We start from the raw sequence: 21575 nt of genomic DNA, 5'->3' as shown, positions 1-21575 counted from the left end.
CCACAAATGGCGAAGACATGGAACAGTGGTGAACCTTCCCAGGAGTGGCCGGCCGCCCAAAATTACCCCAAGAGCGCAGCGACGACTCATCCAAGAGGTCACAAAAGACCCCACAACAACGTCCAAGGAACTGCAGGCCTCACTTGCCTCAGTTAAGGTCAGCGTTCATGCCTCCACCATCAGGAAAAGACTGGGCAAAAATGGCCTGCATGGCAGAGTTCCAAGGAGAAAACCACTGCTGAGCAAAAAGAACATCAAAGTTCGTCTCAATTTCTCCACAACACATCTTGATGATCCCCAAGACTTTTGGGACAACATTCTGTGGACCGATGAGACAAAAGTGGAACTCTTTGGAAGGTGTGTGTCCAAGTATATCTGGCATAGAAGGAACACTGCATTTCAGAAAAAGAACATTATACCAACAGTAAAATATGGTGGTGGTAGTGTGATGGTCTGGGGCTGTTTTGCTGCTTCAGGACCTGGAAGACTTGCCGTGATAAAAGGAACTATGAATTCTGCTGTCTACCAAGAGATCCTGAAGGAGAATGTCCGACCATCTGTTCGTGTACTCAAGCTGAAACGAACTTGGGTTCTGCAGCAGGACAATGATCCTAAACACACCAGCAAGTCCACCACCGAATGGCTGAAGAAAAACAAAATGAAGACTTTGGAGTGGCCTAGCCAAAGTCCTGACCTGAATCCTATTGAGATGTTGTGGTATGACCTTAAAAAGGCCGTTCATGCTCGAAAACCCTCTAATGTAACTGAATTAGGACAATTCTGCAAAGATGAGTGGGCCAAAATTCCTCCAGGACGCTGTAAAAGCCTCATTGCACGTTATCGCAAACACTTGGTTGCAGTTGTTGCTGCTAAGGGTGGCCCAACCAGTTATTAGGTTTAGGGGGCAATCACTTTTTCACACAGGGCCATGATGGTTTGGATTTTTTTTCACCTTTAATAATAAACACCTTCATTTACAAATTGCATTTTGTGTTTACTTGTGTTGTCCTTGACTATTGTTTAAATTGGTTTGATGTTCCGAAATACTTAAGTGTGACAAACATGCAAAGGAACAGGAAATGAGGAAGGGGGCAAACACTTTTTCACACCACTGTAGATGTGGTGTATCTAGATAAAGGAAGGCCCGTAGACGTGGTGTATCTAGATAAAGGAAGGCCTGTAGACGTGGTGTATCTAGATAAAGGAAGGCCTGTAGACGTGGTGTATCTAGATAAAGGAAGGCCCGTAGACGTGGTGTATCTAGATAAAGGAAGGCCCGTAGACGTGTTGTATCTAGATAAAGGAAGGCCCGTAGACGTGTTGTATCTAGATAAAGGAAGGCCCGTGGACGTGGTGTATCTAGATAAAGGAAGGCCCGTGGACGTGGTGTATTTGGATTTTGCAAAAGCATTTGACACTGTTCCCCATAAACATTTACTGTATAAAATAAGGTCCGTTGGCATGGAACATAGGGTGAGTACATGGATTGAAAACTGACTACAAGGGCGAGTTCAGAGGGTGGTGATAAATGGGGAGTACTCGGAATGGTCGGGGGTGAGTAGTGGGGTCCCCCAGGGTTCTGTGCTGGGACATAAACGACCCGGAGGATGGGTTAAACATTCTGTATTTGCAGACGATACTAAGCTAAGCAGGGCAATAAATAATAAATTCATGGGGGAGGGGCAACTACATGGCAAATGAGGTTCAATGTGGAAAAATGTAAAATAAAGCATTTGGATGGTAAAAATCTGAATGCAATCTATAGACTGGGGGAGAACCTCTGGGGGGTCTAGGATGGAGAAGGACCTGGGGGTCCTAGTAGATGATAGGCTCAGCAATGGCAAGCTGCTGCTAACAAAGCAAACAGAATATTGGCATTAAAAAGGGATCAACTCCAGAGATAAAATGATAATTCTCCAGCTCTACAAGACTCTGGTCCGGCCGCACCTGGAGTATACTGTCCAGTTCTGGGCACTAGTCCTCAGGAAGGATGTACTGGAAATGGAGCGACTACAAAGAAGGGCAACAAAGCTAATAAAGGGTCTGGAGGATATTAGTTATGAGGAAAGGGGGGGAGCTCTGAACTTATTCTCTCTGGAGAAGAGACACTTCAGAGAGGATAGGATTTCATTATATAAATACCGGACTGGTGATTAGGGATGAGCTTCGAGTTCGAGTTGGACTCATGTTCGACTCGAACATTGCCTGTTCAGCGAACAGTGAACAATTTGGGCTGTTCGCGGCAAATTCGAAAAGCCGGAACACCCTGTACAAGTCTATGGGAGAAATATAAAGTGCTAATTTTAAAGGCTAATATGCAAGTTACTTTCCTAAAAAGTGTTTGGGGACCCGGGTCCTGCCCCAGGGGACATGGATCAATGCAAAAAAAAATTTCAAAAAGGCAGTTTTTTCAGGAGCAGTGATTTTAATAATGATTAAAGTGAAACAATAAAAGTTCAATATTCCTTTATATTTCATACCTGGGGGGTGTGTATAGTATGCATGTGAAGGGGCGCATGTTTACCGTGATCAGAACTGTCCCTGCACAAAGTGTAATTTTGCAAGGAAAAAAAGTCTTTTAAAATGTTTCACTTTCAATTGTCGGCTCCCGTAATACAGAGAACACTCAATGATTGTTCTCTGTATTACGGAGCACAATTCATTCATTGATAATAATAAAAAAAAAAAAGCATGGGGGTCCCCTAAAATTCAATTACAAGGCCCTTCAGGTCTGGTGTGGATATTACCCCTCTTTTCCTGTGGCTTGCCAGGTTGTGTGCTCAGATAAAGGGTCTGGTATGGATTTTTAGGGGAACCCCCACGTCAATTTTTTTTTTTACATTTGATGCGGGGTTCCCCTTAATATCCATACCAGACCTGAAGGGCCTGGTAATTGAATTTAGGGGAACTCCCACGCTTTTATTTCATCAATGAATGAATTGTGCTCCATAATACAGAGACCACTCATTGAGTATTCTCTGTATTACGGGAGCCGACAATTAGGGATGGCCGAACTGTTGGCCCGGCGGTCGGTTCGCGGCGAATTTCGGCTGTTCGCGGTCCGCCCGATCGACGGACTATTGCCACCGTTCACCCGGCGGACTCACGTGTTTACAGTGTAAAAGAACTTTGACCTATGATGACACATCCATCATGGGGTACAGGACAGCCAATTGAGACATTACAGCACATGGACACTTGGACATTCCCCCTAACTTATAAATAGACCCGATCCGGCGGCCATTTTACATTCTTTCTGCTGTCACTATAGGGAGAGGTTGCTGTGTGGAGCAGGGAGAGACTGCAGTGACCCAAATCGCTAGCTATTAGGTCCACAAAAGTCCTTTTAAGGACAGGTATGGTGTAGGTGTAGTTCAGGATATAGGTTTGAGGCACTGCTATTCAAGTTATTGTTGCAGCAGCCTGTGTTTTGTCAGTTTAAATGGGGACAGACAGGAAGCTGTGTGTAGCAGTGAGGGACAGTCAGTTTAATCATTAGCTGTTACTATTAGGTCCACAAAGGTCCTTTTCAGGAATGGAATGGTAATAGGGTTATACAAGTCTAATATTCTTTCTTCCAAATATAGAAAGAATATTATACTTGACTGCTGCCCTTCTGCTGCAGTAGTCCTTTATGAGTATAGGGACTGAGGTACAGTCTGCTATTCACAACCTACTAGTTCCACAAAGGTCCTTCTAAGGACTGGTAAGGTATAGCATACAACAGTATAAAGGGTTGAGTGAGGTACAGTCTGCTAATCACAACCTACTAGTTCCACAAAGGTCCTTCTCAGGACTGGTAAGGTATAGAGTACTACAGTATATAGGGTTGAGTGAGGTACAGTCTGCTAATCCTTAAGGACTGGTATAGGTTCACAATATATAGGGTTGAGGTGCACTACTGCTGACTGCTGCCCTATTCTGCAGCAGTCCTTTATCAGTATAGGGACTGAGGTACAGTCTGCTAACCACAACCTACTAGTTCCACAAAGGTCCTTATAAGGACTGGTAAGGTGTAGTGTACTACAGTATATAGGGTTGAGTGAGGTACAGTCTGCTAATCCTTAAGGACTCGTATAGGTCCACAATATATAGGGTTGAGGTGCACTACTGCTGACTTCTGCCCTTCTGCTGCAGTAGTCCTTTATCAGTATAGGGATTGAGGTACAGTCTGCTAATCACAACCTACTAGTTCCACAAAGGTCCTTCTAAGGACTGGTAAGGTATAGCATACGACAGTATATAGGGTTGAGTGAGGTACAGTCTGCTAATCACAACCTACTAGTTCCACAAAGGTCCTTCTAAGGACTGGTAAGTTATAGCGTACTACAGTATATAGGATTGAGTGAGGTACAGTCTGCTAATCCTTAAGGACTGGTATAGGTCCACAATATATAGGGTTGAGGTGCACTACTGCTGACTGCTACCCTATTCTGCAGCAGTCCTTTATCAGTATAGGGACTGAGGTACACTCTGCTAATCACAACCTACTAGTTCCACAAAGGTCCTTATAAGGACTGGTAAGGTGTAGTGTACTACAGTACATAGGGTTGAGTGAGGTACAGTCTGCTAATCCTTAAGGACTGATATAGGTCCACAATATATAGGGTTGAGGTGCACTACTGCTGACTTCTGCCCTTCTGCTGCAGTAGTCCTTTATCAGTATAGGGACTGAGGTACAGTCTGCTAATCACAACCTACTAGTTCCACAAAGGTCCTTCTAAGGACTGGTAAGGTATAGCGTACTACAGTATATAGGGCTGAGTGAGGTACAGTCTGCTAATCACAACCTACTAGTTCCACAAAGGTCCTTCTAAGGACTGGTATAGGTGTACTATTTGGTGTGCAGTATATAGGTGTGTAATACATGTATAAAATACTTGCACATATGGAAAGCATAGTATAGTGCATTTCCACTGTGCAGCATTGTGACTGCTGAGCGGTTCTGCAGCGATACTACAAAGAGTGACAAACGCAATAAAAAAAAAGTATTATAACTGGTGTGATAGACCAGTGGCCCCCAAAAACAACAGATTGAAGCGGGATGTTATATACCTTCTTCCACATATATACTGCACTTCTGTAGAGAGTTTTGTCACAGGGTCATTTAAAAAATGACAGGCAGAGGAAGAGGCAGGCCCTTCTGCAGGGGTGGTAGGGGTAGGGCAGGAGCAACAGACTTGAGCCAAAGTGGGAAGTTTCAGAAGGTGCGTTCAATTACGTCAAAGGACGCACCAGACTTGGTTGAGTGGCTCACTCAGCCTTACTCTTCTGCACCCTCCTCATCCTCTCGATCTGCACCCTCTTCTTCACTCTCTGCTATGTGCACCCCCAAAGACACTACCACCAACACCACCACCACCACATACCTTCCTCTTGAGTCACAGGAATTATTTTCTGATCCATATCAAGACATTTCTGATGCGCAGCCACTCTTGGTATTGGATCAGGAAGAGGAGGTAGCAACAACCGCCACTCAGCAGTCTGACGACAGTACCCAGATCAGCCTAAGGAGGAGGTTGGTCCCCGGTGTTGCTGCCTACTCCGAGATCTCTACTTATAGCGGTGGGGAAGGTGACGTTGATGACGTGTCTAGTGATGCCATGTGGGTGCCCACAAGAGAGGAAGAGGAGGGGAGTTCAGAGGGAGATATGGACCAGCAGATAGGGAGGAGAAGCAGGAATAACTTACATTGCACAGGAGGGACAAAGCAGACTGCTAATGTATCAGGAGCAAGTCATTAACCATGTACGGTCACATCTGACGCTCCCAGCACGCCGGCACATGGCTCTGCAGTGTGGGCTTTTTTTAACGTGTCCACTGCTGACAATAGTGTTGCCATCTGCAATCTTTGCAGTCAACGCATTAGTCGCAGTAAGCCCAACACTCACCTAGGGACGACCGCCTTAAGAAGGCACATGAGCAGCCATCACCGAGCCCAGTGGGAGCAACGGAACACACAAAACCACACTGCAGGCTCTCACGGTCCAGCCTCGTCTTCTACTTCTCCTTCTCCTCTCTCCTCACAATTGTCCTCCACTCCACGTTCCATCACGCCAAGCTCACGTTTTTCTACAAAAAGGCAGGCTTCTGTGGGCCTAATGTTCGAGCTTAAAAAAATGATGACGCCGGATAACCCTCTTGCCCAACGGTTGCGGGCTGGCTGGCAGAACTGATAGCCCGCCAACTACTGCCATATAAACTGGTGGACTCGGAGGCCTTTCAAAAATTTGTGGCCATTGGAACACCGCAATGAAAGGTCCCAGGAAGGAAGTATTTCTCAAAGAAGGGCATCCCAGAGCTATATGGCCATCTTCAGCGGCAAGTGAATGTATCTCTGGCACACAGTGTCGGTGCCAAGATACATCTGACCACAGACACGTGGTCTAGCAAACATGGGCAGGGAAGGTATATCACTTTTACTGCCCACTGGGTGAACCTTCTGACGGCCGTCAAGCATGTAACCCGTGGCACCCGTGTAGATTTGGTTTTACCGCCACGGATTGCATGCAGGCCTGGCTCTTCTTCTCCTCCTCCTCCTACTCCATCCTCCTCCCTCTCCTCCTCAGCTCACTCCTCCTTTTCCGCTGCTAGTGTCTCTTCCGCTGCGCCGCCCAAGCTCCCCAGAACCTATTCGACATGCCAGGTGAGACGTTGCCATGCCGTGCTGCGTCTGTTGAGCCTGGAAGCCAAGAGCCACACTGGCCCGGCACTCCTTTCAGCTTTGCGTTCACAGGCAGATCAGTGGCTAACACCGCTCAATTTGACAGTTGGTAAAGTGGTGTGTGACAACAGTGCCAATCTGGTTAGCGCATTGAAACAGGGCAAAATTACGCACCTGCCATGCATGGAACACGTCTTAAATTTGGTCGTGCAGCGATCCGTTGTCCAATACCCTGGGGTCCAGGACATCTTGCGGCAGGCAAGGAAAATCTCGGCCCATTTCAGAAGCTCTTACAAGGCCATGGCTCGCCTTGCTGACATTCAGCGGGGACACAATCTGCCGGTCAGACGTCTTATTTGCGATTGCCCGACGCGATGGAACTCAACCTTCTATATGCTTGATAGGCTGCTCCAACAGAAACGTGCAGTTAACGTCTACCTGTATGAACTCTGCGGCAGAACAGATTCTGGGGGGCTGGGTTTTTTCACCGCACCAGTGGCTGCTCATGTGCAACGCATGCAGACTTCTGCGGCCATTTGAGGAGATCACCAAACTGGTCAGTAGCAGCCATGGCGCCATCAGTGACATGGTACCTTATGCCTTCTTTATGGAGCATGCATTGCGTTGTGTCATTGATCAAGCTGTGGAGGAGCAGGAGCGGGAAGATGAGGAAGTCGCAATGCTGGATGAATTCCCAGGGGGGGTTACTCTGAGACAAATCAACAACAGGAGTCTGAAGAGGAGTCAGAGGAGGATGGTGCTGGGGTGGATGAGGAGGAGCAAGAAGAGCATGCTTTAAACCTTTCTGGGACCCTGTTGTGCATGGATGGGGAGAGGAGAATGAAGAGGACGACATTATCCTGGATGATGAGCAGGAGCCAGGCCACCACACCGCTTCCACTTTAGTGCAAATGGGGGCCTTCATGCTCCAGTGTTTTAATAGGGACCCCCGTATAAAAAGCATAAGGGTCAAGGACCAGTACTGGGTGGCAACGTACTTAGATCCCGGTACAAACACAAAATGGCAGAAATGTTACAGAGGGCTGGCAGAATGGAGCACTTCCAGGCCTTGCTTCGAGAAATGCTGCATTCTGCCTTTGCGTGCGCTGGCAGAGGAGCAATTCCCACTCCCAGAGAAGGAGTTGCGGGTTCCAATCCAACAGCGCCTGCAAGAAGAGGCCGGTTTGAAGATGTGTTGGTGACTTCGGATATGAGGTCATTCTTTCAGCCGACCCATCGACAGGGGTCATCCGGATCCAGCATCAGGGAACACCTAGACCGTCAGGTGTCCGACTACATGGTGTGGACACTCTGAGGAGTGATGAACCCCTGGACTACTGGGTGGGCAGGCTTGACCTCTGGCCAGAGCTTGCCCAATTTGCAATGGAACTGTTGGCTTGCCCCTCATCCAGTGTCATGTCCGAAAGGACGTTCAGCGCAGCAGGGGGGGTCGTGTCCGATAAGCGTACTCGCCTAGCTCACGACAGTGTTAACTACCTCACATTTCTAAAAATGAATGAGGCATGGATCTCGGAGGAATTCAACACATGTGACCAGTAGACCATGTATATGTCTACAAATGATTTTTTAAGTGAACACAGAGACCTTCTTTCTTCATTTGGCTCACTTCCTTTTCCAAAAAAAGCACACCGTACTATATGCCCGTAACCTCCTCTTTGAAGAGGTTGAGCGGTGTCATATTTCTACTGGGGCTGCTTATTATGAGGGGCTCCCGCCATCCCCGTGCTGTGCTGACATCCTTCTGGGGCTGTACCTCTGCTGAGCATATTATGAGGGGCTCCCACCATCCCTGTGCTGTGCTGACTTCCTCCTAGAGCTGTACCTCTGCTGTGCATATTTTGAGGTGCTCCCACCATCCCTGTGCTATGCTCATTATGAGGGGCTCCCACCATCCATGTGCTATGCTGACATCCTCCTGGGGCTGCTTATTATGAGGGGCTCCCACCATCCATGTGCTATGCTCATTATGAGGGGCTCCCACCATCCCTGTGCTATGCTCATTATGAGGGGCTCCCACCATGCCTGTGCTATACTGACTTCCTCCTGGGGCTGTACCTCTGCTGTGCATATTATTAGGGGCTCCCACCATCCCTGTGCTATGCTCATTATGAGGGGCTCCCACCATCCCTCTGCTATGCTGACTTCCTCCTGGGGCTGCTTACGGTGCAGGTGTCAGTGCTGTATATCACAGTGCTGCTGTCAGTGCTGTATATCACGGTGCTGGAGTGAGTGCTTTATGTCATGCTGCTGATATCAGTGCTCTCTATCACGGTGCTGTTGTCAGATGACTCTATCACGGTGCAGGTGTCATTGCTGTATGTCACGCTGCTGGTGATCATCTCCTGCACCCTCTTCTTTGCCTACCCTGGTCCCTGACCTTCCCTCTCCTCCATTGCCTTCATGCGCTCCACAGTCCTGAATTGTCACAACAATTTCCCATATAAAAAAAGAATGCTTGTAGTTGTCGATCCCAGATTCACCTCATACATGTGTTATGTCATTGGCCATGTGGTGGGACTATGTTTGCACAGCTATTAATTATTTTGTGGCTGCAAATTTGACCTGTAGGTTTGCAAAGTTCGCCTCCCATTGAAGTCAATGGGGCCCGCCGCGAACGTTCCGGTTCGCGAACTATCGGCCGCCTTTGCGAAACGTCCCGTCGGAAGTTCGTCCATCACTAATCCTGACACCTGATATATAGAAGCTTGTTCCAGTAATAGAGACATCTAGTGGCCAAGAAGCAGTTCGCTTATGGCTGATGTTATACTCAAGGCTCTATTTTTCTGGCGTTTTGGTGAGTGCATCCCCATAAGGGGTACGTGTGAATCACGAGTGGTGAATCGTTTGGTGGAAGCCTTTCCTTCATTTAATCACCATAACATCTGTGGAATCTCTACTGAGAACCGATGTTATAAACTCAGAAAGAAATTTACTATTTCTCGTTTGGTGGAAAGTGACAAAGCGCTGCTATATATGAGAAAGTGGACTCTTTATTGGCACATTTTTTTTGTATATTCTTCCTACAGGTTCTTTTACTAAAAAGTAGCAGCTACTTTTGATTCAATTACTTTATAGTATTTATCCAATTAATTATTTGACCAGTTTTATTTGTTTTATCTGTTTATTTATTTATTCCATCCATAAGCTCAGAGAAGTGTGCATACAGGGCGGGTTTATTGTTTCTTTGACATACTTATTGATAGGGGGTCTCCTGACACCACCTCCACTATAGGGGGTCTCCTGACACCACCTCCACTATAGGGGGTCTCCTGACACCACCTCCACTATAGGGGGTCTCCTGACACCACCTCCACTACAGGGGGTCTCCTGACCCCACTTCCACTATAGGGGGTCTCCTGACCCCACCATCACCATAGGGGGTCTCCTGACACCACTTCCACTATAGGGGGGTCTCCTGACACCACCTCCACTATAGGTCTCCTGACACCACCTCCACTATAGGGGGTCTCCTGACACCACCTCCACTATAGGGGGTCTCCTGACACCACCATCACCATAGGGGGTCTCCTGACACCACCATCACCATAGGGGGTCTCCTGACACCACTTCCACTATAGGGGGTCTCCTGACACCACCATCACCATAGGGGGTCCAGGCCTGCAGAGTTTTGTTTTATTTATTTTTGGAGAGGGTACAAGTAGATGGTCTTGTCTAAGGCCCAATATAGTTTAGCACCTGTCCTGGGGACCCCCTTAAAATTCAAACAAGACTCAAAGAACCTAGTATGCATTTTGAGGGGCCAAAAGCAATTTCCTTTTCATTCATTCTGTGACATGAGCTACAGAAAAAGTGACATTTTCAAACAATATTATACAGTTTTAATTGCCTAAAAATACCAAAAAAGCACACAGACCCCTCCAAAGTGCACAGGAGGCCCAGGGCAGCCCGGCACATCCCTAAAAGGGAGCAAGGTGAAGAGGAATGGATATAGGCAGATGGTCAGCTGAGCTACTAAATGTTACTGACACAACACAATATAAAGCCGCTTGGAGAAATGTTACTGCTCCGCTACACATGACGATGAGGATGATGTCACATTTATTGATAAAGATGTAGTTACATCATCAAAGCTCATCTCTGATGATCAATACTCATCCAGTCACAGGACAAAGCAAGGGGAATGACCAAATTCAGAAATAAATGAATTCTTAATACCAGTGGCACCAATAGGAACCCAGAGCATGTGCCCCACATGTCCTATGGGGGGTCCCAGATCTCCAATGCCATGATCACCCACCACTTCAGCAGCCGGCACCCCCCAAGATGCTTGTGAGAGTATTAATATTTACAGGCAAGGGAAGCTGCCCCTAGGCTCCTCCTCAAATCTGATGTATCACATGACACAAGATGAGGAGGAACCTGGGAGGAAGAACGTCCCCCGTATTCTGCTGTGTTATAGTATAAAGGAAACGTATAATGCCATGTGGCCTCAGGTGGGTGATCTGAGGGCCTGAGATATTGAAGATGAAACCCATGGTTCTCCTGAGAGCCGACTGAGGGAGGAGGTCTATAGATCCTGTCTGGTATCATGGAGGAAGTATGTATATTTTCTTTCCTGATGTAGAAAACTGAAAAAAAAAGGATTTCAAAATATAGATTTCTTTCTTTTTTAGCCTAATAAATATAAAATAGTGTACACCAACCAGCAGGGGCAGATCTCGGCTCTTGTTCACATCTACCAATCAGGACAATAGAATTCTACAGCCATTAACAGCAACCAATCCCGTTCAGAGAAGAGCAGAAACTGGAAGTAGAGCGCCCAATCACAGGAGGTGTTGGGTCATGTGATCAGTACACTCTGGGGGCGGGTTTAGTGGAGATGTATATGGGAAAGGACAGCGTATTACCCTGACCTCCTGATCTCCTGACCTCCTTTCTATAGATAACTCCGGGATAAATCCCAGCTCAAGGTATTGGGGATCTGAGAATCCTATTGGATGGAATGATGAGGAACACCAATAGAATTACAGAGGCCATGACAGTTATGGAGGGAGCCCCACCTAATTTACATGGAGATATTTCCACCTAAACCTGGAATGTGTAGAAATAGAACAGGAGAGTCTACAATATGATACTCACTGTTGTCAGGTGGAATACGACCATAATACGGGTCAGATCTGGGGGGACCTGCAAAGAGAAAATCATTTAGAATTCAGTTGATTCTCAGGATTTATCTTTACACACAAACACAACATTCCTCCGTCACATCGTAACATAGAGAAGTGACAGCAAAAGAAATACCAAGAGGGGCGCTGAGTCTCCCCAATTTATTTCCTTCATTTATAAACTGAATATTATTGTTCACTTTTCTTGTCTGAGTATAGATCTATGGTTGTATCGAGCATGTTTGGATCCACTTATTGTTGACTGACTCTCTACCTCTGCTGGAAGTCTATTACACCCATCAACTACTCTTTTGGTAAAATACTTGCTGAGATTAGTTTTGAACTTCCCTCCTGATAGTTTGGTATCCTGTCCTCGTGTTCTTCATCTTGGCTTCATATTGAAAATCCTGCCCTCAGAATTCCATTCACCCTCTTCCCATATTTGAAAGTTTCGCTAATGTCTCCCTATTCCTCGTTATTCCTTCCTCATAAATGGGCTCCTCCATCCCCTATAACTGAACTTCTCCAACTCCCATAACTGAGCTCCTCCACCCCCTATAACTGAGCTCCTCCACCCCCTATAACTGAGCTCCTCCACCCCCCATAACTGAGCTCCTCCACCCCCCATAACTGAGCTCCTCCACCCCCCATAACTGAGCTCCTCCACCCCCCATAACTGAGCTCCTCCACCCCCCATAACTGAGCTCCTCCACCCCCATAACTGAGCTCCTCCACTCCCATAACTGAGCTCCTCCACCCCCATAACTGAGCTCCTCCATCCCCTATAACTGAGTTCCTCCATCCCCTATAACTGAGCTCCTCCATCCCCCATAACTGAGGTCCTCCATCCCCTATCACTGAACTCCTCCACCCTCATAACTGAGCTCCTCCACCCCCATAACTGAACTCCTCCATCCCCTATAACTGAGCTCCTCCATCCCCTATAACTGAGCTCTTCCACCCCCATAATTGAGCTTCTCCATTCCCCATAACTGAGCTCCTCCATCCTCTATAACTGAGCTACTTCATCACAGGGCAGCCATCACAAATTTTGGTACCCCCTACACAGCTTTAGATCTGAGCCCCGCTGGGCCTGGCCACCAAAATTCCCCAGGGCCATCCACTGGCCATCCCACGAGTCCCTCAGTGCACCGTCTTTTATTGTAAAATTCTTACAGCTTAATATAAGAAAATGAAAAGTGTATTCCAAATCATAAGTGGTTTCAAGATTTAACAGTAAGGAATTATATTTTGGCCAAAGAGAAGCAAACAAACAGACCCATATATTCAGCAAAGAGACAGGCCTATCCAGCAAAGAGACAGCTCCATGTATTCAGCAAGGAGACATATCCATATATTCAGCAAAGAGACGGTCGAATGCAGCAAAGAGACAGCTCCATATATTTGGCAAAGAAATGGCTCAATCCAGCAAAGAGACATCCCAATCCAGCAAAGAGACATCCCTATATATTCAAAGGGATGGCACAATCCAGAAACAAGACATCCCAATCCAGCAAGGAGACATTCCCATATATCCAGCAAAGATCCATGCCAATCCAGCAAAGAGATATCCCCATATAAAAAATAGAGTAGACCAACCAGCAGGGGCAGCTCCTCTCTTTTGATCGATATTTTGATCACTAACCATACCTGTTATCACCTTTAACCTGGAACCTCCACACGCTTAGGTGAAGGTAGTCCTGGCCAAAGAGGCAAAAACTCCATTGTGGAGAAAATAATAGCTGAGAGCAGCTTTTTCATTAGAAAATGACTTTTCATTGTGAAAAACAAATGATTGATAAGAGATATTTACAGAGTACTGGCTGCACACTCCTGTGGCCAGAGTGGTCTTCTAGCTTAATTGTTGGTATGCTGACTTATCAGCACATGTAAACACGGACAATTCTACATACAATGGAAGACGTACAAAAGACAAATATGACTTCAACATGGCTAAACCGCTTTCAAAACACATTATATATATCCCTTACAATGAAAGTATTTAAATAAATAGTACCCCAGACTGTGATTCCAAGAGGGAAACAAATAAATAATTTAGTAATTTTTGTAGTGTCTGGTATGGATCACAGAGCTGTACTGGAGGATGATAGAAGAGATCACAGAGCTGTACTGGAGGATGATGGAAGAGATCACAGAGCTGTACTGGAAGATGATGGAAGAGATCACAGAGCTGTACTGGAGGATGATGGAAGAGATCACAGAGCTGTACTGGAGGATGATAGAAGAGAGATCACAGAGCTGTACTGGAGGATGATAGAAGAGAGATCACAGAGCTGTACTGGAGGATGATAGAAGAGATCGGGGAGCGTGGCTTGGAGCCGAAGCGAATGGCCACCTGAGCGCAGAGCTCCGTCCTCGGGAGTCCTTTACAGATGGATCGGCAGCAGCACACGAGCCATCTCTCCCTCTCACTATGGGGAGAAGCAAGGGTAAGGGATCGCCATCCCGCTCACGGCCCCCGAGGGGACCCGAATCGCAACCCGGATGAAGCATTCCGGAAATCTTCAGGCCCCGCTCACGCGAGGCCGAGGCTTCACCACAGGCCTGCACAAGGCCTCGCTCCCCCAGCAGGAGCCCGCCGGGAGACAATACCAGGCGAGATGCGGAACACCAGCGTGATACACACACGCTCACGATGGCTGACCTTCGGTCGGTAGCTGCAGACATAAAATGCTCCTTTACTACCGCAATCTCGGAGCTTAGGAGAGACATTCATTCCATGCATGTGAGAATGTCTGACCTAGAGGAAGCAGCAGACCGCCATGACACTGCTATACAACAGCTACACCATACATCTCAGGCCCACAACTCCCAGCTCAGGGATGTACACAGGCACTTAGAGGACCTCGATAATAGGGATCGCCGCCACAATCTGCGGATCAGAGGCATCCCTGAAAGTGTGGAGCAAGCAAACCTGTCACAAGCCATGACACAGATCTGCAATGATGTTCTGGGCAGACCACCCGAGACACCAGTGGAATTTGAAAGGCTGCACAGGGCCCTTAAACCCAGGGGAAGAGACACAGATCCCCCGAGAGACGTTATCTGCTGCATTGTTAATTTTAAGCTTAAGGAGGACATTCTGAGAGGGGCCAGGGACCGCCATAACTTACTCTTCCAGGGCTCGGAAATTAAAATATTTCAAGATCTATCCCCCTTGACCCTCCAGCACAGACGCGATCTGCGACCACTACTTGATGTCCTGTGCCGCAAAGGCATTCAGTATAGATGGAGATTTCCTTTCTGTTTATCAGCATCTGTGGGAGGGCGAACCGCAAACCTGAGGGTCCCGGAGGACCTTAGGGAATTCTGCACTACACTTCAAATAGCACCTGTGGAGCTTCCAGACTGGTACAAAGCCTTCCATCCAGCTCACCTACAAAGGACCGCCTCGATGGACACTATACCAGAAAGAGACGATTTCCACGTCAGGCGACGCAGATCCCCATCACCGAGACCACTCACACAGAGAGGCAATGGGGATAGAGTGTTTCCAAGCCCTACTGCCTCCCCTGCCCATAGGAGGCCTAGGCCGGACAACTCCTAAACAGGCATCCGCTGAAACACTAAGGGAGAAGACAGGGGACATACAGATCAACATGCAATGCAAAGCCCTCCAGGTAGTCCACAACTACTCCAGATTCTCCGAAGACCCCACGACGGTTGACGAATCCTTTTGGACTCTCGCCATGTGAAGCGTCACCCTCCAACGGAAGGAAGACTTAACAACTCGCACCGTAACCGACCACAACTCTTCTGCGCTCCTTGTAGGGTTACACCAAACCCCTGAGAAGCTTATCACCACCCATGGGGATTCGACCATGCGTAGCATAGGTTTCATCATGACCATGGATAAACACCTTTGGAGCCCTATTCCCTGAGGAACTGACTGCCCTCCTCACCTTAAAGAACCCCAACTTGTACAATTCAAGATCCATTTTATACATTAGGGACCACTCGTCCCCCCCTCCTCCTCCCTCCCCCCTCTTTTTTTTCTCCCTCCCCCCCCCCCTTTTTTTTTTTCTTTTGCTTGTTTTTTGTGTGCTTGTTCCCTCTCTCTCTTCTCATCCTACAGCCATCCTGTGAGTCCACCATTTATCTCTGCTTGGACTATGTCAGGCTTGTCAAACAAAGGAATGGTCCACGCGCTCAATAAGGTATCTGTGAACTGACCCTACCGCTCAAGGACTTCCTTAACTAACATGATCCATTGGTGGCTCTCTTTTTGTTTGATGGGAAGATACGAAGTAGAGGAGGGAGAGTACGGGGGGACGGGGGGACGGGGGGGGGGGGGGGGAGGTCGGGTTTTTTTTTTAGCTCACTGGGGAGGGGGGAGGAGGGGTGGAAAAAGGGAAGCATATTCCGCATCAAGGGCACGCGCTAGATCGCACGTGAAGGAGGGGTATGCAAAGAAACACTTCGCCATCCCCCTACATGCTACAACCCACTCTCCATTGCCTACATAGGCAGATAACGGATTCGCATCCCACACTTGGTGAGAGTTTTGTCACGTTTATTAATGAGGTAATCGATCTACGTACTGGCCCCTTCCCAGGAACAGGATAGCCTTCTTTCATACCTTCCCCCCTAATTGATCGCTTTTGCGATTGGCAAGAGATGATGTTTTTGTTTTTGCAGCTATTGTAGATTAATTGAATACTTCATGTCCATAATGTCGGCTAATGCCCCGATTAATGGAGCTGACCCAAACTTCTATTTTTCGGGCCGTCTTTATCCATACTCTGCATTGTTGCTGACCAAGCCATTACAACTGGCTTCGTTATACAACCTGCAACCCTGACCTTTGGTCTGATCGATTACCTGGAGGAGAGGAACAGACCCATGAGTAGACCCACCCCCCTTCTTCCTCTCCATAGCCTTCATGATACCTGTCTCTCTCAGCATGTTGCAGCAAAAAGGTCTTCTGTACTGTCAACAGTTCATTAAAAACTACTTTGTATTATCTCTGGGCCCCTGTTGTTAGATGATACCTGGTTAACATTTTATTGTTCCTATTGTTTACTGTGTTCTCGAAATATTTTAAGATTCTTGCTTAACTGTAACAATGGCCTCCCCATCTGTTGTTGTTTCTATATTAGCAGGCCCTTTCCTTATATTTAATTTAAGTCTGTGAGGACTCCCGCAGGACCGGACACCGCACCCATTCGCCCCGGACAACCCTCCTCGTCTCCACACAGCGGGAGATTCGACTCGACCGCTGACACACCCCGGACTTTTCATCCTGACTAAGGGTAAGGTAGCAGTGCTACACACTCCTCCGGTTACTCTTCCCTCCCCTCACTGACTATCCTTTTCCTCTCAAACTTTACCCTAGGCCCTCCCCTTTAGATCCCCCCTCGCTCCTATCCCTCCTCCTTTCCCTACCCCCCTAACGCCGGGACCTGGTCCCTCTGACTCCCGCTGAGACATCTCAAACTCCTTAATCAGGGCACGCCCATATATCGCTTGCCCGCCCTTGGGTCACTCTGCTCCCGGACGCGTAAAACTACTACAACCCAGATTTCTGGTAACTTCAAGTACTTAACCATAGCTGACCAGATCACAATGGCCCCGGCCCACCTACAAGCCCGATCAACCAATCTCAAAGTGGTATCGCAAAACGTAAAAGGGTTAAATATACCCGAAAAACGCAGTCAGATCCTAACTATGATGCATGCCTTGAAGGCAGATGTTATATTCCTACAGGAAACCCACTTCTGCTCAAAAAATGTTCCCAAAATGACGAACCATAGATACCCTATAGCAGGGATATGCAATTAGCGGACCTCCAGCTGTTGCAGAACTACAAATCCCATGAGGCATAGCAAGACTCTGACAGCCACAAGCATGACACCCAGAGGCAGAGGCATGATGGGACTTGTAGTTTTGCAACAGCTGGAGGTCCGCTAATTGCAGATCCCTGCCCTATAGCTTTCCATGCCACTAATCCCCTAGCAAAAACTAAGGGGGTCTCAATTCTAATTTCCAAATCCACCCCATGGCAAATGCTTGACTCCTTCGTAGACCCAGACGGCCGGTATATATTCCTTAAGGGCACCATTCACAACCGGCCCGTTACGCTGGCAAATATTTACAGCCCTAACACAGCCCAACTCAGCTTTTTTCGTTCGACCTTCGAACACCTAACAAACTTTCAGTCTGGTATCACTGTTCTGGGAGGCGATTTTAATGTGACACTCCAGCCCCTTTTAGACTCCTCCTCCGGCTCCTCCTCTCTCCCCTATAAAGCGCTGAAACAGATTAAGACACTCCTGCATAATCTCACACTACATGATTCCTGGCGCACTCTACACCCACACGATAAAGATTTCACGTTCTTTTCTGCACCACATAATCGGTACTCCAGGCTCGACTATCTATTCATATCCCAAAAAGACCTTCCCTTATTGAAGGCAGCCACGATCGAACCTCTTCTTATAGCAGATCACCACCCCGTTACTCCTTCTCTCATTTGCTGAGAAAACCTGGTCCACGAAAACATGGAGACTTGATACCTCACTCCTCACTTCGGAGGCTGATATCAACTCGATCCATTGCAGTTTAACTAACTACTTCCAGGAGAACGACACCCCAGATGTCGCCCCCCTGACAATTTGGGAAGCACATAAGTGCACCATCCGCGGGAAATTTATCGAACTCGCAGCCATTAGGAAAAAAGCGCATCAAGCGTGCTTGAACACACTAATTACTAAAATTAGGGGATTGGAAGCTTCCCATAAACGTACTCAGGCGCAGAATACCCTTCAGGATCTGATAGACACCAGAAAGCAACTCCTGGAAATACTCGATCACAAAACACGTCGTAAAATTACCCTTACTCACAAACTGTTCTATGAACAAGGCAACAAATGTGGGAGACTACTAGCGAGAGCAATTCAGGCCCAAAGAGCAAGTACAATCATACATACCATCAAAGATTCCCACGGTACTACGTATAATTCCCCTAAAGATATAGCGACCCAGTTCCAGAGCTATTACAAAGGGCTCTACAACCTCCCCCCCACTCATGCCAACGACAAGGAACGCACACAAAGAGAGACACTCATCACACAGTTTTTACATAAATATGGCCACACCAAGCTGTCTAGAGAGGCTGCCCAAGACATAGACCATCCACTTACCGAAGCAGAATTTAAAGAAGCCATTAAACAACTTAAGCCAGGCAAAAGCCCTGGTCCGGACGGCCTCACGGCCCCTTATTACAAAACCTTCTCTGATATATTAGCGAAACCCTACCTCAAAGCATTTAATTCACTAAACACAACAACACCACCCTTTCACAGGCTATTGGAAGCCCACATTACAGTGATCCCAAAAAGCGGCAAAGACGCAACAGCGGTCACCAACTACAGACCGATTTCACTACTAGACGTTGACCTTAAACTATTTGCCAGAATCCTGGCGAACCGCCTCCTTCCTTTTCTCCCCACACTGATTGGCAATCACCAGGTAGGCTTTGTCCCTGGCCGAGAGGCCAGAGATAACACCATAAAAGCGATCAACCTTCATCACTGGTTAACATCTAATAAACAAAGAGGATTCTTTTTATCCCTGGATGCGGAGAAGGCGTTTGACAGGCTGGCCTGGGACTATTTAGGTGCGGTACTGCGCCACCTGGGCTTACCAGGTAGGCTATATAATATGATTATGTCCCTATACACCACCCCTACAGCGAGAATTAGGGTCAACAGCCAGCTGTCAGATGCCTTCCCCATCCAAAATGGAACGAGGCAGGGATGCCCTCTCTCCCCTATTCTTTTCATCCTGACACTTGAACCGCTATTACGACGCCTCCAAGCAAACGACGATATCAAGGGAATACACGTGGTGGGACACACCTACAAACTAGCGGCGTTTGCCGACAATATCCTCTTATTCCTTAAGGACCCACTCACATCTATCCCCAACTTACTGAAAGATTTTGAATTGTTTAACCGACTATCTAACCTTAAAATAAACTTCTCCAAATCCAATGCCCTGAATATCTCCCTCCCTCCAGACACTGTCATGCAATGTCAGGAGAACTTCCCATTTTCCTGGAAGAGGGACTCAATTACATATTTAGGTATCCAGCTCCTCACTCACTTATCTGATTTATTCTCAAAAAAATTTCTCCCTCTAGTTCACACAATAGCGGAAGACCTACGCAGATGGGACAAACACCAATTTTCATGGTTTGGTCGCGCGGCCATTTTAAAGATGAACGTTCTCCCGCATTTTCTCTACCTGCTACAGACAATCCCTATCACGATCCCTGACTCGTTCTTTCAACGCATCAAACGCCTATCCCAACAATTCCTTTGGAAGGATAAGCAACCAAGGATAAGCTTTTCCCAACTTACAAAGCCCAAACACCTGGGCGGCATCGGCCTTCCAAATCTACGATATTACTCCCTTGCTTGCCATTTGGGTAGAATCGTAGATTGGGCTACCCATGAGAAATCCAAGGGTTGGGTCCATCTTGAAAGCCTAGCCTCAAACCTACCCCTTAAAACTTTGCCATGGATTCTCCCTCCCCACATACCTAAGGGAGCTAAAGAACATCCCCTAGTAGCAGCCACCCTAAAGAGGAAGTAAACCCTTCCAAACAACTTGGACCTATAGGTAAGCCTAGATTAAGGCTTACCTGTAGGTCCAAGCAATATCTCCTAAACCTATATGGTTTAGGAGATATTTGCCCGAAAATGGGCACCGTAGACAGCGGCGCGCAGGCGCACTAAATGCGGCAAATCCATGAATGGATTTGCCTAATTTGTCAACTCCCGTGCGCATATGCGGGAGTGACGTCATCGCGGCTTCGCCGTATGGCAACGGCGGAGCTGCGAGACGCGACTCCCGTGCGCATGCGCGGGAGTGACGTCATCGCGGCTGCGCCGCTGTGATTCGTCGGAGCTGCGAGACGCCACGAGCAACATGGATGCGGCGGACTACAGGGGACAGCGGCGACTTCGCTGGCTCCTGTGTCAGGTAAGTGACACATAATGAGCTACTATGCGATGCATAGTAGTCCATTATGCTTTACCTTTGCAGGGAAAAAAAGAGGAAGTAAACCCATCAGGGTTTACTTCCTCTTAAACAGCTTCAAGACGGCCTGCAAACAATTTCAACTATCACCAAACCCAGGACCGCTCATGCTGGTTCGCAATGCATTTGCTCCTGGCATGAATGATTGTTTTTTGAAGTCGGACTTGCCTCCTGAAGACATACAAGCACATCACTTCTACCAGGCTGGTCAGCTATTAGACTATGATGGCCTCCCTGTCAGACCCGACAGAGAGCCCCTCCCGTTCTGGTCGTACTTTCAGACCCGTCACTTTCTTAGAGCGTCCAACCATGAGGGAGCTTTGTCACGGAACTTGACCCCGTTTGAGACTCTCTGCTCCCAAGTTACTCCACAACAACACCTGATATCGACTATACACACTATGCTTTTCTGGCAGAGTTCTCCGAAAGACGGTTGGGCCTGCCCTGCCTGGGAGAGAGAGTTGCAAACGGACTTTTCAGAAGCTGAGTGGGAAAGCATTTTGATCACCACACACAAGGGATCCTTAAATGTACATACACAAGAAAATAACTACAAAATTCTATCCAGGTTGTATCGTACACCGACACGCCTACACAAATTTAACGCAGCGATTTCGGAGACCTGTTGGAGATGCCAGTCGGAACTGGGGTCTTTCATTCACATCTGGTGGTCATGCCCCAAAATCCAGACCTTCTGG

Source organism: Lithobates pipiens, unplaced genomic scaffold (assembly GCF_037356315.1).
Source record: "Lithobates pipiens isolate NorthernLeopardFrog02 unplaced genomic scaffold, aLitPip1_a1.2 Scaffold_13, whole genome shotgun sequence".
Lineage (NCBI taxonomy): Eukaryota > Metazoa > Chordata > Amphibia > Anura > Ranidae > Lithobates > Lithobates pipiens.
The sequence above is the reverse complement of the archived record's forward strand: the minus strand, read 5'-3'. Positions refer to the sequence as shown.